Raw genomic sequence first — 14,009 nt, forward strand, 5'->3', positions numbered from 1 at the left:
GACAGCAGGAGCCGATTCCACCTTTTCTGGTCTTCCCTGAGAGGGAAGGAGGAAGTAGGAGGGGAAAGAGGAGGAGTAGGAAGGGGCCTGGGAGGTGGGAAGGGGAAAGCCAGGAGAAGGGTTTAAATAAAGTGAGAGAGGAAGTGAGAAGGAGAAGTGGGCTGGGTGAGGAGAGCTGCACCAGCAAAAGAGGGCAGGAACAAAGTAGCCCTGCGCCCACAGAAGGCCTGGAGTCCCGGCCTCGCAGTGCCCCCTTGGCATCTCCTGCTCCTCTCCCTGCCTCACCCTCAGGGAGACGGGCCCTGCGAGCAGGGCCTGCCTTCCTTGGCAGCAGACAAAAGGCTATTTCTGAATTACACAGAAAACGTGTTACTTTGCCAGAGGGCCTGGTAGAGGCCGCCTGGCCCAATCCTGGGCCAAGGAGAGCGTCAGTGGAGGGGGGCTGTCAGTCACTGGGAACCCTCCGTGAAAGGGGCCCCTTGTCAACTTCCCCTGCCTTTGAAGTGACTGGGATGGAGGTGCTCAATTAAAAGCCCATCAGTCTGTAAGTAAATCAACGCCTATCAGGCTTGTCACATCAAACAAACGATTATTATCCCAGCCCGCCCACCCCATTAATCTGGCTGTTCCTTCTTGACGGCTCAGGGTCAGGGCACCGTAAATCCTGAACTGGATTCTAGCCACCTGGATCGGGATGAAAGTGCTGGCGCAGGGACCAGGGGCTGCACTCAGGCATTTCCCGAAGTCCTCGGGAGGATGCAGGAGGAGGCCCCTTGGGACAGAAACAGCAAATGACACATAGAGACAGGGCCATGTGAAGAGGTCCGTGGCTGGGCAGAGACACAAGAGATAGAGACAGAGGAAAAAAAGAGAAAAAAGAGGTGGAGAGAGCCTGAGAAAAGGCACCAAAATAGAAATGACTGGAAGAGGAGCCCCAAAGTGGCTGAGACAGGTGCCACTAAACCTCAGCCAGAATGTTAAGGATGAGTAGATGCTGCTAGAAGACGGTCAGGTGTCTGGACGACATTTCTCAGACTCTGGGTTCTGAGTCTGAGTCAGAGAGTGATCAGGGCTATGCGGCGGCTTCCTCAGCTCCCCTCCCATCCCCACAGCAGCCCCCAGTGCCACTCGGTCAAGGGAATGGCTGTGGGGAGGGCGTAGAAACTCAGGACTTTGCTAAGTGAAGCCCTGCGTTGGACACCGAAGTGCGTGAAGGCCATAACTTCATCTTTTTGCAGTAAAAGATTATGAGCAGACAAACTGGACCGGAGTGTCAGGTTCTGAGACTCTGCTGAGTGTATCTCTAAGAAACACTTTGTTCCGGGTCGGTTCTCCCAGCTCTGTGGGTTGCTTTGTAGGTTCTTTCTGCTCTCGAGCTTGACCTCTGGCTTTCATCCACTGCAGACCAGAAAGAAAGGCAGGGTAGGGAGGAAGCTGCATTCTAGGCTCGAATGAGCGTTTGGGTAGGAGGTGAAGGGCGAGGAGGAGGAGGCAGGAAGGAGGTCGAGCATCCAGCCTGGAAGAACAAGGCATGCTTTTTGAGGGCAAGAAAGAATAGCTTTTTCCCACATGGCTGTTCCAGAGGTGCCCCAGGGCATAGCTCATTCTGACTCATGCTGTTTCAGTTTTAAAAAGGGCCATCACATGTCTCCCTCATCGCTAGGGGACTGATTCCCAAAAGAAAACAAGAGACAGAAGTAGAGCAGGGGAAACTGAGGAAGGAAACTTCTTGCCCTTGCTCCCAGCCTGGAAGCTTGTGGCGACTTCTTGCTAAACAAAGGGAGAAAATTCTACAGAATGAAACGGGATCTCTATCTTATACCGTACACAGAAATCAACTGAAAACGGATTAAAGGCTTGAGTGTGTGACTCGGAACAGTAAATCTTCTAGGAAAAAAGCATAGCTCCTTGACATCAGTCTTGGCAATGATTTTTTAGATTTGGCACCAAAAGAAAAAATAAACAAGTGGGACTACATCAAACTAAAAGTTTCTGCACAGAAAGAAAACCACCAAAAAAAAAAAAAAAAAAAAAAAGAAAAGGCAACCTGTAGAATGGGAGAAAATTTTTGCAAATCTTATATTTGATAAGGGGTTGATATCCAAATATGTATAGAATTCATATAACTCAATAGCAAAAAAATTGATCTGATTAAACAATGGGCAGAAGAACTGGATAGACATTTTCCCAAAGAAGACATATGAATGACCAACAGGTGCAGGAAAAGGGCTCAACGTTCCAAATCGTAAGGGAAATGCAAATCAAAACCACAGTGGGATGTTATTACCTCATGCCCTTCGTTACAATGGTCATCACGAAAAAGACAAGAGGTAACAAGTGCTATCGAGGATGTGGAGAAGACAGAACCCTTGCACACTGTTGGTGGAAATGTAAATTGGTACAGCCACTGTGGAAAACAATATGGTTTCTCAACAATTAGAAACAGAACCACAATATGATCCAGCAATTCCACTGTTGGGAATATATCCAAAGGAAACGAAAACAGGATCTTGGAAAGACATCTCTGCACTGTTGTTCATTGCAGCCTTATTCACAACAGCCAAGACGAGGAAACAACGCAAGTGTCCACCAGCAGGTGAATGGCCAAGAAGATGTTCTTTCCTTCCTTCCTTCCTTCCTTCCTTCCTTCCTTCCTTCCTTCCTTCCTTCCTTCCTTCCTTCCTTCTTCTTTCTTTCTTTCTTTCTTTCTTTCTTTCTTTCTTCTTTCTTTCTTTCTTTCTTTCCATCCTATCAGCCATGAGGAGGAAGGGAATCCTGCCTTTTGTGAGAACAAGAATGGAACTTGAGGGCATTGTACTTAGTGAAACGAGCCAGACAGAGAAAGACAAATATTTTACATTATCGCTCATATGTGGAATCTAAAAAAGCCGAACTCAGAATGGTGGTTACCAGAAGTTGAGGAGAAGGGGGAAAGTAGGAGACATTGGTCAGAATATAAACTTCTAGTTATAAGATGAATAAGTTCTAGGGTTGTAATGTATAATAGGGTGATTATAGGTAACAATACTGTATTATATAGGAGTAGGGACCACCCAAAAACCCAGAATTATCTTCTGGAGGGCATGCCCTTTGTAGTACATGCTCTCCTGACTAGGCAAATGTTCTAGGAACCCATCAATATCACTGGACCAGCTGGTGTTGTTGTGAGAGGTTGTGTTCGGTTTCTGTGAATTTTTTTGAAGACTTAAGGCATTTGCCAGTTTCATGATGGGTGATTTATGAGCATACCTGCCCACACTACACTGAGTGTTCAGCAGATTTGGACCAAAAATGGCATGACCCTTGTGCCCCACCCTCTCTATTCACCTGATCTCCCCCCAGCAGCTTTTTTTGTTTCTTTGGATGAAGCAAGTCCTCAAAGGAAAACATTTTGTTGTTGCGGCAGATGTGAAACAAAAATGGCCTAAGCACTAAAAGGCATCAAAATCGACAAGTTCATAAACTGTTTTGAGCAGTGAAAAAATGGAGAGTACTTTGAAGGTGACTGATATTTCACCATGTAAGAATAAACACTATTTTTCTCACCACAAACACACACACAAAATGGTAATTATGTGATGAGGTAGAAGTGTTGGCCAACACTATCGTGATACTCATTTTGCAATATATAAATATCAAATTAACACATATGCCTTATATTGCACAGGGTCAGTGATATCTCAATAAAGTTGGACTAAAAAGAAAATTTTAGAACATACTGGAGGCCTCCTCTATTGCACGATAGGTAAGAACTGCTCGCTGCACCCTGAACATAGCCCATACCACCACCGCCACCTGCGGGGCCACTGCAGGGTGTTTTCTCTGGCCGGCGGCTCCCGGCTCTGTTGTCAGCTGCTTCAGTTCACCTTTGAGAGCCAGAGTGCAGCAGACATCCCTTATTCCTCTGCTGGGCACGACGGACATGTTGACTCAGCCCACGCAGTGAGGCCGTGCACAGGGATGAATGGTACACAGGCACTTTACAGGGTAGGAGAATTGTCTGTCCTTCATACTTTCATTCATTCAGCCGAACTTGGTGTTTAGGATGCACCAACTTACAAGTATTTAGTGTTTACAACTTACAGGCCTTTTCTTAAGGCCTGGGGGTACAGCAGTGAATGTGACAGGCCAGGGGAAAGGGATGTGTGGAAGCTTTTACAAAGAACTGGGGTGTTTGACCTCATCTTTGTTTATGTGTCTTGTATGCACTCATCACCCAGATATTTGCTAAGTACCTACTATGTTCAAACAATGTGTACCTCAAGGAGGCAAGGAAGATCAGAAACAAAACTTATCCTCCTAGAGGGGAGGGGAGGCAACGGTCATGATAAATTGAACGCATTTAGTAAAGCAGTCAGTGCCATACACCAGGAAAGGATTGGAGAGAGTTTAGAGAGAACAGGTAATTCATCCAGGTCGCTTCTTTCTTAGTGAATGTCTGGAATGAAGAAATGTGTTAACTGTTCAATCATGGCAACTTTTTAATCTACTCTGTAATATAGCACAGTGTGGGCTTAATGTTTCTTGTTATTGTTACTGGAGGTAATGACAATGAGATTCATTGTCATTGTAATTACGGACACATCACGACACTCCTCTCTATGAGGCAGGTATTAGAAAATGCTGGAGCTCCATTTCAGGCCTTGTCAGGAGTCTGGAATGGTTGAGAACTTCCAGAAACCATAGATGTGTCTCTTACAAGAGGCAGAGCGGTGCAGAGGTTAAGTGAGTAGGCTCTGAAACCAGACGGTAATTCAAAACCAGCCTCAAATGCTGCCTCTCCCGCTTGCCTGCTGTGAGGCCACCAGCAAATCACTTTGGCTCCCTGTGTGTGTGTCCCCGTCTGTTCAATTGGGGTGATAACGGTACCAGACTCACAGGGCTGTACGACGATTAAATGCATGTAAGGCATTCACAACAGTGCCCAGAAGACAGTCTATCTGCCACAATGTCTGTCATTATTATCGTTCTGCCTCATCTGAAGCGGCCTCTTGAAGGCGCAATCAGCAGAATGCTAGGGCACCTTCGATTAGTGCAGTCGTCTTCACGTTAATTTTACTTGAAAAATTCTTTCCAAGTTCAGCACATGGGTTTTAAATATTTGAATAATTTGTTTTCATTAAAGTATTGTTTATCAACATTTACGGTTATAATGTGATGTTTGACACATGCAAAAAAGAGTGTATGCACTCCATGGATCAAGTATCAAATTTAGGGCACACCTGGGCTTCTTTCTCTTCTTCTGGCCTTCACTCCAGGAGCGACCACTAGGCTGAATTTTGTATTTGTTACTTTTTTGCTTTTAAAAAGCTATTTTTGTGAATTAAAGCATAACATGCAAACCAGAAAATGCACAAATCTTAAGTGTGCAACTTAATCGATTTTTGCAAAGTACACATTTATGCAACCATACCTAAATCAAGACACGGAATACTATTTGTACTCCAGAAGCTTCCCTCGGATCCCCGTCCAGCACATTCCTCCCCCGTCCCCACTGCGGTGCAACCGCCGTTCTGACTCAGGTCACCATAGGTCACTTGGGGAATTATTAGGTATGTGTTCTTGTGTCTGCCTTCTTTCACTCAGCATTATATTTGCAAGGTTCATCTATGTCGTCATGTGCATTAGCAGTCCTTTTTTCATGGTTGAGTGATATTCCATTGTGTGAATAAAGCACACCATTTATTCATTCTTTCTCCTGTTAATGGACATTTAGTTGTGTCCATATTTGGCTGTTGTAAGTAAAGCGTGAATTTTCCTGTACATGTCTTTTTGTGCACATATGCACTCTTATCTGTTGGGTATAACAGGAGTGTAATTGTGTTACAGGGTTTGCACATGTTATGTGGACACTTCCACACAATTTTCCAAAGTGGCTGTACTGACTTACTGATCTAGCAGTGGTGTGTGGAAGTTCTAGCTGCTCCACAGTCATACCAGCACGTGATATTGTGTGTGTGTGTGTGTGTGTGTGTGTGTGTTTTCTTCTTTTTTATTGTTGTGCAATTACAGGTGTCTCCATTTTCCCCCATTAGTCTCCCCTTCCCTACCCACCTCCACTTCCCACGTTCAATCCCCAGCCCCATTGTCTTTTTCCATGGCAGCAATAGTGTCAATTTACTTTTTTAAAAGCCATCTTAGCTATTTCTTTTTTCTCTATTTTAGTTGCATCCAACAGTTTTTCATGTTATTTTCATTGCTATTCCATTCAAAACATTTCCATATGTATTGCAAATATCTTCTTCCATTCTGTGACTTGTTTTTGTCTTTATTAACGGGGTTTGTGTTGTTATTGGCTAGAAGCTTGATATTTATTTATTTTTTAATCTTCACCTGAGAATATGTTTATTGATTTTAGAGAGAAAAGAAGGAGAGCAAGAGAAAGAGAGGGACACAGAGACAGAAATGGATGTGAGAGAGAAACATTGATCATTTGCCTCCCGCATGGGCCCCAACTGGCCATTGAACATGCATCCCTGGCATGTGCCCTGACAGTGTATTGAACCCACAGCCTTTTGGGGTACAGGATGAGGCTCCAACCAATGGAGGCACCCAACCAAGGCTAGCAGGTTGATATTTTATGCAATTTTCTTTTTACTTTGATTTATGAGTTATTTAGAAAAGTATATTTCTTAATTTCTGATCATTTGGGGATTTCTCTCTTGCTCGATTTCACTGTCTTCAGAGGATATACTCTGAATGATGCCAGTTTTTAAAAATATGTTCAGGGAGATAAGTTAAAAATCTCCAACTGTAATTACAGATCTGTGTTTTTCTCCCTTAGTTCTGTCAGTTTTTGCTTTATATATTTGGAAGCTATGTTATTGTGTGCGTACAAATTTAGAATTGTTATATTTTTCTGTTGAATCTATCCCTTTATCATTAGAAAATACCATTCGGTAAAATGGCTCACTTTAAAGTTTACTTTGTTTGATACTTGTCTAGATACACCACCTTTCTTTTGGTTGATGTTTGCTTGGTATATCTTCTTCCATCCATCCTCGTAGTTTCAACCTTTTCTAGTTATCTATTGCTTATAACAAACCATCCTAAAACTTAGTGGCATAAACCAACAACCGTTTTATCCCACTTGTTTTGTGGGTCAGGAATTTGGACAGAGCATAAAAGGGATGGCTTATCTCTGCTTGGTGTCTTGGCTGAAAATGTTTGAATGGTTGGGGTCTGGAATCATCTGAAGACTTTTTCACTCACATGCCTGGTGCCTGGACCATGAAATGAGACTGGGCTCAGCTAGGACTGTTGGTTGGAGTGCATGCCTATGACCTTTCCAGGTGGCCTGGGCTTTCTCACAGCATGGCAACCCCAAGGCAGCCACACTTCTTACACAGTGGCTGAGAGATCCAAGGTTGACTGTTTCACTGAACAAGGCAGTATCATTGTTTTATACAGTAAACATTAATTTACATTTATCCATAGATTTTACTTTTGTGGCATTGTTTCTTCCTTTGCATTACTGGGTTTCCATCTCAAATTATTTATTTTCTGCCTTAAAAATTCCTTTTAATGTTTCTTTTAGTGAAAATATACTAGTTATAAATTCTCTCAGTTTTTGTTTGCTTGACAATGCCTTTATTATATTTTCAATTTTTAAGGATACTTTCACTGAGTATAAAATTTTAGGTTGACAATTATTTTCTTTCAGCATCTAAAAGTTACCTTTAACTGTCATCTGGTTTCCATTTTTTTTATCACTTAGCTGTCAGTTTTACTGTTGCTCTTTTGAAAACAATGTGGGCTCTCCCCTCTGGCCACTTATAATGTTTTTTTTCTTTGTCTTTGTTTTTTAGCAGGGTTTTTTTTTGTGTGTGATTAACTAGGTGTGGTCTTTTTGGTATTTATCTTGCTTGAGGTTTGTAGAAGTTCTTTATTCCGTGCCTCGATGTCTTTCGTAATTTTTGGAAAATTCTTAACTAATGTATTTCTTTAAAAAGTACTTCTATCTGATTACCACTCTCTTCTCTATCTGGGACTCACATTACAAATATGTTGGGTGTTTTCACCATGTGTCTGGATCTCCTGTGCTCTTTTCTCTGCCATTTTTCATTCTTTTGTGCTTCACTATCCCCTGTTTGGCTACAACGAATCTGCTTTTTAACCCATCTATCTCATTCTTAACTTCAGTAATTTTATGTTTTAGTTCTAAGAGTTTCATTTGACTATTTTATTAACAGATTCCAGTTCTTTGAGAAAATCCTCTGTCATTTTCTTATTTTCTTGAACACAGTGATAATAGTTATTTGGAAGCCCCTGCTTGCTATCTCCAATGTCTGCACTACTCTTCTCTGTTGTGGGTTTTTCCTCTTACGTTTGAATCATTTGATCCTATTTCTTGGCATGCCAGGTAATTATACTTCTAAGATTCATCTGCATTATTGCAAGTTGGTGTAATTCGTCTATTTTCATTAATTTATAATATTTCACAATGTGAATGGATCACAGCTTATTTCTCCCATTGTCTTGTTGATGGTCAGGTGATTTGTTGAGTCTTGAAAGAAAAATCACTTATTTTAAACTTCTTAAAATCATTTAAAGTGATTAATCTTGAGGTTATTCTGAGCCTGGAGGGCAAGCCAGTACAATGTGTTTGGACCACACTGACAAAGGACCATTTCAATGATGTAAGAACTAGAATGTGCTGTGAACATTATTAGAATTTCAGAGCTATTTATTTGCAGTTGCTTTGGCCATGTGTGTGGGTAGGTGGCTTTCCACTGGGGACGTGAAACTCAGGAGCTGGACTGGGTCAGCTCATTCTCTGTGGCGTGAAATGGAGGCAGCATGATTTATTTAGTCATTCTCTTGAGGAAGCCATGAATGAGATTAGAATAAAAACTCAGGAAGCTGGTGCCCATGCATGCTTCTGGTCTCCTGGGAAACAACTGCAGCTCCAAAACCCATGTGCATCCTCTGAAGTCCTTGAGACAATGATTCAAAGTGGCTGGGTGCCCCTGGCTGTTGTGGGAGCACACGTGCATGCAGGGGGAGTGCCGTGGAGAAGTGAAGATAACACAAATGGCATTCGGACTGATCTGGCCTTGAATCCTGGCTTTGACATCTACTAGATTTTTTCCAGGGATGACTTATGTAGTTTCTTTCATCTTCAATTTTCTCACCTGTAAAATGGGTATGGTAAGACTATACTTACCAAATTCTGTGCCAAATTATGTTAAAGATGCCTAGCATAATGCCTGGCAGTATTCAATGTTCAATAACAGATATGTTTATGTCATGGTCATCATTGTCATTATCGTTATCATTACCATCACCATGTGGGAAAGCTATGGGGATGAGCATGGCTCTGGGCCTCTCCAGAGGTCCCAAAAATCTTTCTTCTATTCTATTTGGTGTGGCAAGTTTGTTCCCCTATGAAAGTTCGTAAGTTACTGCTGTTTTTCAGGGCTTGGTCTTTACACTTGGGTTTTTTCCTCCAAGAAGGAAGGGAAAGTTTCTAACTATCTAAGAGTGGGCTAGTCAGATTTAAGACTAGGTCTATTCTAACATACAGCCAAATGTCTATGGGCTCACTATCAGGTTGAAGAGGAAGACAGGGTACATAGCAGTCTACACCAGGGAAATCCACACAGAGCAAAGACTTTCATCATGCTATAGGACTCAAAATGGTCACTGAATTCAGCTGACTTGTAAATGCACTGACAGGTGATGTACATGTAGGCTAAGAAGAAGAGAACTGGATTAGGGAGCCTATCAGGTCCTAGGGAGATGCCCTAACAATAGGCCGTCAGCTTGGTGTTGTGCTCCCGTTCAAGTCAGAGGCCCACAGAGCAAGGCTCTGATCAGTTTCTTACATGGCTCTTGTTCCTTTGTTTGACTGTTTATCTGAGACATTTGTGGAGCCTCTCCCACGTGCCCAGCATGCTATGGGAGACAGAAAGAAGCATATGTATATGTGTACTGCTGCCAGGAGCCTGGAGATCAGCAATTTTTTTAAAAGATTTTACTTATTTATTTTTAGAGAGGGAAGGGGGGAGAGAGAGAGAGAGAGAGAGGGAGAGAGAGAGAGAGAGAAACATCAATGTGCGGTTGCTGGGAACCGTGGCCTGCAACCCAAGCATGTACCCTGACTTGGAATTGAACCTGCGGTGCTTTGGTTCGCAGCCCGCACTCAATCCACCGAGCTACGCCAGCCAGGGCGAGGTCAGCAAGTTCTTTCACATGCTTCACATGGATGACAGTAGCTACAAAGCATGGAATGGAGTGGTGAGGTTGTAAGTCATAAGAGATGTGCCAGGTAAATTTTAGGGGACTTCACAGGAGGGAGACAACACGACCTGTAGGTACAGAGCATGAATGTGGAGCCTCTTAGCTGTTCTTTGGCCTCCAATCTCAGCCTTCTCCATTTAATTCTGCATGTCACTGCCACTCTATTCCATCACACCAGTTTTTGTCCAGCTTTTCCTTAAAATCCTAAAATGATTTTCTATTTCCGACTGAACCAATATCACAGTCCCTTTTGGATTTTCTATTATCTCTAGCTTTTCAGATGTGAATTCTTTTCTTTCTGGGTTGAGACTTGGTGGTGTGGTGTCTGTAGATTGCCTGCTATCATTCTGCCTTTCTCGCATTCTTACAATTTTTGGCCTGAGTGTTTCTTCGCTTGGGGATGTTGTCTGTGAACATTGTTTCACTGCTGTGTCTTACATTGTGGGGGCCTGCTCATGGGACAATTCCATGTTTGCCTCTGCCTGGGGCTTAAGAATATCTGTACTGATAGGTACCGAATTAGGGTTTTTACCTCCAGAGGCAAAGGACTTCTACACGTGGCCCCTGAGCTGTATCCTGCGCTGATGCGGAGACATTCTGATTTCTGCTTAGGGATAGTCCAAGCTCTGCCAGTGCTTAGTGTTGTGTAGGGAGCCTGCTCATGCTCGTGAGGCCATGGGACCTCCGACCTTGACTTCACACTACAACTCCAGACTGTGGGGCTTGTATTTTATTGAAGTCCTGAAGGCTTTATGCAGATAATTCCCTAAATCTGTACCTCTGGCCTTGACCTGACCCCTGACCAAATCCCAGAGCTGCAGGCTGCTCTATCCAACTGCCTGTTTGTCGTCTTTATTTGGCTATTTTATGGCCATCTTAGATTTAATATGGTTAAAACAGGACTATGATTTGTTAGTATATATATGTGTGTGTATATATACATGCACACACACACACACACACATATTTAACACACCACCAATGGCGTACATATGAATAGACACCTACTGAATGCCTATCACAGGCTGTCATTTACATGGCTGTTATCTCAGTTATGCTGTTATCTGTGTGTACATTATAGCTCTGTAGGTCGAAATGCTACACGGCACGTACGTGTGTTTGTGTGTGGTATGTGTGTGTGTAGCCTAGTTATCTCAGTGAGTTCAGATATGCTTTGCTTTAGGGCGTCCAACAATCTCAAGATTTACAAAAAAGTGCTTTTTAGATAACAGCAGTCCTAATACCAAGTGTTCTTCCACAGTTCTGCTTTACTTACCATGAGAGGTAAGTAAACAGCTTTACAGCTTTCGCCCTGTGCCGGAGGTTTTGCAAAATGTGGCCCACTGATGCCCTGCATCAGGATCACTCGGGGTTCTTGTTAAACAGGCTGCTTTTTTGGACTCTCTCAAGCTAAACTCTCTGGGGATAGGACTCAGAACAGCATATTTTTAAACAAGTTCTTCAGGTTTTTCATAAGTGCACTGTGGTTTGGGAACCACTGCCCGAACCCCTGTTCTCCTTTGGCAATTCATCTAAAATGTTTATGGAAGAGACTGTTCCAGGGAGCCCAGAAAGCAGGGAGCTGAAGCACAGCCATCCTTTGCTACACTGAAATGGCCATGAAAGCCGGGGAGACCTGGTTTGGCCACTCAAACACCCACGAACATCTTGCTGAGCTGTAGCATGGGACCCTACTTGAACTTTCCAGAACTATAACTGCTACTTAAAATTTATTTTAGTACTTTTCATCTTGTTGCTCTAAACACAGAAATGTTTGCAGAGGGTGATGAAGCTCAGATATCATTAGAGTTTCACTAACTGTCCCAGTTTGCCTAAGAAGGCGGTTTTCAGGAAGCATGAATTTCGGTGCCCAAATCACACAAGTTCTGGACGAACTAGGATGAGATGGTCATCCTAGCAAATGTCTCGCAGATTAGTTTATGAGTTGAAACTAAATGCATCAGGAAGGACTATCTGAAATCTACATGGGCTATAAAATAAGGAAGACTGGTGTAGGATGAAATGTATTGGGGATTAGTTAGATGTGTGGTGCAGGATTGAACAGTTCATGGCATGGACGAGTGGGCAGTGTCTCTCACCCTTTGATAAAGGCTTTGTGTCCAGCACTTTATATGGGGTGGCTGCCCATCCTCCAATTCATGTCGTGTTTGACAACAGTGGTGGGGACACAATCGGAGTGAGCAAGTTTGTTTCCTACCCCTGCAAGGAGGCTGCCCTTTCTGACCAACCACGAGCTGTCTGGTGCCTTGTTGCATGTCCCCAGTTGTGGTGACAGCAAAGAGTACAGTCTATTACAGGGTGTGGAGACATGGTGGAGGGACTTACTCTCCGAAGTCTGTGGTCAGAGCTGGTGACGGGGTGCCCTGTCTTCTGCCCCTGTTAGTATCCTCTCCAGCGGGGCAAGCTACCATGAAACATGGAGGATGGTGCCTAATGTCTATGATACTTTTAAGGATGCATGAAAATGTTTTAATTTCTTTAAAATGATGAGAGAAAAATCTTTTAGGTTGAAGAAAATGTTTTTTATGTAATGTTAATGCATTCACCTTTATACCAATGCAGTCATAAAATACAGTTTTTAACATGAGCAGTTAAATTAAAACTTTAATAACTTTTAATAGAGTAAAAGGCCCATGAAGGCAAAGTGTCCAGGCTCCATAAACGTCAGAATGTGGCCCTGCTCCCCAGGGTGGCAGCTGTCAGCCACTGTGAGCTGGGGTGGAGGGACGAGCCTTTGGGAGGAGCCACTCCCTGAGACCATTAGAGCTTGGAGCGTGGGGGGCTTTCCCAGGCGTGGGCCTGTGGCAGCAGAACAAATGGGACCCACCTGGAAGACGGGGGGTTTGCAGGGAGGAATGTTGGCTGGGTTCACTGCTCGGCAGACTGGAGCAGGGGTGTGAGTTCTAGCGTAATGGTGTATGCTCCCCGATGCAGTGTCCCGCTGCCCTGGGGCAGGGGTGCGGTAGTGCACCAATATCCGTTCCCCTCTTCTTCCGTTAGCAGTAATCGAACCTCCTGTGGTGGGTTGAGTTGTGTCCTCCAAAAAAATATGCTCAGTTCTTAACCTCATACCTGTGAGTTGGGAAATAGAGTCTTGGCAGTGTGACCTCAAGTTGAGATGACTGGTGTCTTTATAAGAGAAAATCATTGGATACAGGGACACAGAAGCCATACGATGATGGCGTCAGAGATTGGAGAGAGGCAGTCAGGAGCCCAAAGCCCCAAGGATTGCCAACAACCACCAGAAGCTAGGACAGAGGCAAGAATGGTTCGCCCCTCAGCCGCCAGAAGGAACCAACTCTGCCAACACCTTGATTTTGGACTTTGGCTTCTTGAGCCATGAGAAAATATATCTGTGTTGTTTTAAGTCACCACGTTTGTGGTACTTTGTTATGGCAGTCCTAGAAAATCAGTATCCCCGTCCTCCCGCTGTTCTAGGCACACAGCCACTCCACATAGGACTATATCGCCCAGTTTCCCTCCCCACTAGATATCTCAGTGCCTTGTTACTAGGCTCTGGTCATTGGGAGGTGAACTCAAGTAACGTGCACAACTTTCTAGTTGTGCCTTTTAACAAAAGCGAAGGATGCCTTCCCTTGGCTCTCCTCCCTCTTCTGGCTGGAACTGGACAGAATGGTGGAGTTACAGGCTCCGTCTTGGATCACAGTGTGGGAACCACATGCTGAGGCTGTCAGAGCCATATTTAGAAGGAACCTGGGTTCCTGATAGTGTGGAGCTGCTTTATC

Source organism: Phyllostomus discolor, chromosome 11 (genome assembly GCF_004126475.2).
Source record: "Phyllostomus discolor isolate MPI-MPIP mPhyDis1 chromosome 11, mPhyDis1.pri.v3, whole genome shotgun sequence".
NCBI classification, from domain to species: Eukaryota; Metazoa; Chordata; class Mammalia; order Chiroptera; family Phyllostomidae; genus Phyllostomus; species Phyllostomus discolor.